The sequence below is a fragment of the Vombatus ursinus genome, unplaced genomic scaffold (assembly GCF_900497805.2).
Source record: "Vombatus ursinus unplaced genomic scaffold, bare-nosed wombat genome assembly UNPS02014778.1, whole genome shotgun sequence".
In the NCBI taxonomy this organism is placed as follows: Eukaryota; Metazoa; Chordata; class Mammalia; order Diprotodontia; family Vombatidae; genus Vombatus; species Vombatus ursinus.
This window is the reverse complement of record NW_020954556.1, coordinates 23,333,466-23,337,474: the sequence shown is the minus strand read 5'-3', so window position 1 is coordinate 23,337,474 and position 4,009 is coordinate 23,333,466. Positions and strand designations below refer to the sequence as shown.

Sequence of the window (4,009 nt, the reverse complement as noted above, 5' to 3'; positions counted from 1 at the left end):
CCATTTCCCCTGACAAGTGCCTGTATTCAATCAAAAGAACAAGGAAACAGTAAATGGTTGACCAGTATGGGACCAGTTTTCAGTTTTCAGTTTTCAGTTAAGACATATGGGTTGCTTGAAATTTATAATTGTGAGCGAACTCCTTACATCAATCTTTGGAGAGGTAATTTAGCTTCCCAGGTAAAAAGGGCTGGGTTCAAATGATGCAATAAAATTTTCTCACAATTCCCATAATTGAACAGTTTTGTTACAAGACAGACATTAGACTAGACCAATAATTGAATAGAAAGGGAACTGAGCTAGATCCAGAAATAATTCCCAAGATGCATTCAGTGTGGTTCACTTAATTCCTACAATTCCCACAAGAACTGAAAGCAACATACTTTCAACTTCAAAATAAGTACTCTAAGATATTATGTTATTTCATCATTCTATAAAAAAATGGACCAAGGTAACAGCTAGTGCTGGGATGGTATTGTGTGGTTTGTTTGTAACATCAACATTATTGAGAAAGGACATGTGTTGGCGCTATATTCTGCAAAGCAGGCAATATAAAGCTTAATGAGGAATGGTACCTGTCCCCAAGAAACTGGCTTGGATGTTCTTACCTCAGAAAACTGGGCAATCTCTTGCAAAATGATGAGGAAGCCATCCATGAATGTCTGAATCAGTCAACTAACATAAATGTTGTGTGAAGAAGTCCTTGATCATCTGAAGAAATATACAGGAAGAATGTTTGTATTATCTGAAGAAATTTGATCAGTTCCCATGAGTTGTCTATAAAATAATAAACCAATAGAAAAGTGAGGAATAGAGACTCCAAACTGAGAGAGACTTGAGGGAATGACACCGGAGAGGGAGCAATGGGGATATACAGAGATGAGCTGGAAAATAGTCACAATTCAGGGACGACAGGCAAAAGGAGAAAAGGAAAGAGAACTGAGTTGCAGCAGAGAAGGGGGATATAGAGAAAGGCCACTGACTGCAGAGCAGAGCAGAAGATAGGCTGATGCCACAAGTTACATCTACCTCCTAAAGGACTGGAAAGGGTTCCCAGAAAACATCTATTCATTCTATCACCAACTTCCCATGCCAGTATCTATATATTAAAAGATACAGTAATATTCGATGTTGCTCCTTTGGCCTCCTGTTTCCAAAAATGAATTTTCCTTAACCACAAAATGGCTAGGGGTTAACCAGAGATACACATAATATAAATTAAGGCAAAGGGCCAAACATCTGTCTAAAAGTTAGGGGTTTTCCTAACTAGGGGCTCAGAGCAGTTGTGATTATACTCCTAACTTTTTATCTAATTTAGCAGAAGAGGGAACCATGTGGAACTGAGTGTCCATTATATTGCTTCTAAGGCTTCACATGCGTTAATTATTGCAACAGGAAGTTATATTTGTTATTATTATTATTATTATTACTATTTTTATATTGTTATTAGTATTCCTTCCAATAATGGAGGTTGTGACCTAACCACATCTTCTTATACTTTGAGAGACAGGAGCAATTACCCAATGTAATGATTTGAATCCTTTCTGTTGCCTCATCTTATCATGGAGATGAACTTGAGTTTTTAGCTATGGAGCACAAACTTGGGTAGGTTCTAGCAAACTAGTAAGGTTTAGAAATTGGTCTCAGTAACTGCTGAGTAAGTTAAGTATGAGAGGGTCATTCACTAGGAATGATGAATTCTTTGGCAAGTGTAGCCATCTTGTGCCGGGATTTGCAAAAACACCATTCAAGTCTTCTGGAATTCTTGGATGTAGCAGAGTAAGATGGACAAGGTAAGTAGAGAGGAGAAACTAGGGTTATCACAGACAGCAAATGAAGTAGAAAAGCACTTCTCCCCAAACCTATGTAAATGCATCTGCCTATGCGAAAAAAAAAAAATGAATGAAAAGCTGTAAGTGAAAGCCTCCCATTTTAAAATGCATGCCTGGGCTAGATGATTCATTGTTAAGAAAGGAGGGCTATACAGTAAAGAAAGTTATATTATGGCACAAAAACTCAGAAAGATATAGGAACCTTGCAGGATTGTTGTGAGGATCAAGTAAGATAATGCATGTGAAAGCTTTTGAAAAATTATAAAGCATTTTATGGATGTTAGTTATTATTATTTCAGCACTTGCATGGTTAGAAGCTGTATTTGATTTTGGAAAGACAAGGCAGGAAAATTCGGTAAGGGGAGGAGAGAGACAGAATGAATTAATTTTCTCTAGCATAAAAAGAGACAAAGGTGAAAGTAAGACATATAATTAAAGGGCCAAAAACATTTTCTTCCCTTCCAGGAAATCAGGGATTTGTGGGAGAGGCTGAAAAAAAAAAGACATAAAGAAGGTAGTTAGAAGCTGAAACAATGCAAAGCAATTTAAGGCACAGGTTCTACCTGTGGAACTGGGAATAACACTTACTGGAAAATATTGACAGGAAGAACCAAGAAAGGAGGAAATTACACAAATAACAGAGATTAAAGAACAATTACAGAGGCCTGTAGAAAGACAGCTAAGGTAATGTGAGAAAAGTTAATATAGTAATAAGGCATGAAATAAATATATCTTAAGATCGCTGATACATGCAATAAAGCTTTGCTCATGTATGTACACAAAAAAAAAGCTAGGGAAGGGGTTTTGGGAGGGAAAGTTATATGGTGTTGAAGGATGAGGTTGAACTGGGTCATACAAAAACCTGAAATAATGGCTACATTTCCCTTCCCCCTTCCTCTGTAACTATGGGAGGCTGGTAAGAAAGGGGTAAAGATTTTGGGTTTATGGCTCCTACCAACCCCACTGTTGAAGCTGAGATTGGAGATCTAAAGGCAAAAAAAGTCTGGCTCTCGTCTCTCCCATTTTCTGTCGCCGCCGCCATCGCCATCATGGACACCGGCCGCGTGCAGCCCATCAAGCTGGCTCGGGTCACCAAAGTGCTGGGCAGGACCGGTTCTCAGGGCCAGTGCACCCAGGTGCGCGTGGAGGTAATGTAAGACACGAGCTGGTCCATCATCCGCAATGTGAAGGGCCCCGTGTGGGAGGGGGGCATGCTCACCCTGCTGGCGTCGGATCTTGAGGCCCCGAAGCTGTGGTGAGACTCGACAGGTGGAGGCCCTTAGGCTTCTGGTGTGGAAGGACTACTAAGGGATGTGTAAAGTAAAGAGTTTTGTCTTAAAAAAAATCTGAAATATTAAAGAATAGACGAATTCACTGACTATGAGGAGGTAGAGATGAACAAAAATCTAGGACGAAAGGTTCTGTATATAGGGGAAAAGGAGGATTTGCCTGACTTGAGTATTTCAGTCAAATAACATTCTTTTCACCTCAAATTATTGGTGAATGCAGTGGGGAGATGTACCCAGGCCATTTGACCAAAAGCTCTTTCAGAGACAGGTAACGAATGGCTGCCACAGCTTCTTCCCTTTCTCGGAAAGTTCATTGCACTGCATTTAATAATTGTTTCCCATTATTACATGGCTGTCTTTTCCAAATAAATCTACCTGATTGGGATGGATTTGGACTGGGAATAACTGTTCCAGACTATTAGCCAGTACCTTTGCTGAGATCTCACAGTCCACATTTATTAAGAAGATTGGGTGATAATTCAGGCTGGGTTCTGGTCCTCTTCCCAGTTTAAGGATTACAATAATTAGTGCCCATCTTAGATACAAAAGTAGGATGTTCATCTCTAGTCCAGCCTCTTTTCTTTCTAGGAGGTACATGAGAAGACTATTGAAAACCAAAGAGATAATAACAAAACCACCACCGTCAATAACAACAACAACAAAATGAAAACAAAAACAAAATGCAAGACCCTTACTGTGTTTCAGAGAGTAAGTGTATGTGAGAACTCTATTTACACTTATTATTATCCCTACATAAGTTACTCTGGATTTCCTATTATCTCTACTAGCTATCTGCTGAGGATGCATTATTCACCTCTTAATTAATCTGGGTAGATTCTGTTCATAGGGAAGAATTCAACTCATAACTTTTATCATATCTATCGAAGT

At 39.1% G+C, this 4,009-nt stretch overlaps 1 pseudogene; it reads left to right on the top strand.

The window, feature by feature from the left end:
* Positions 1 to 2,880: 2,880 nt before the first annotated feature.
* On the top strand, positions 2,881 to 3,091 carry LOC114045142 (annotated as a pseudogene).
* Positions 3,092 to 4,009: the final 918 nt, after the last annotated feature.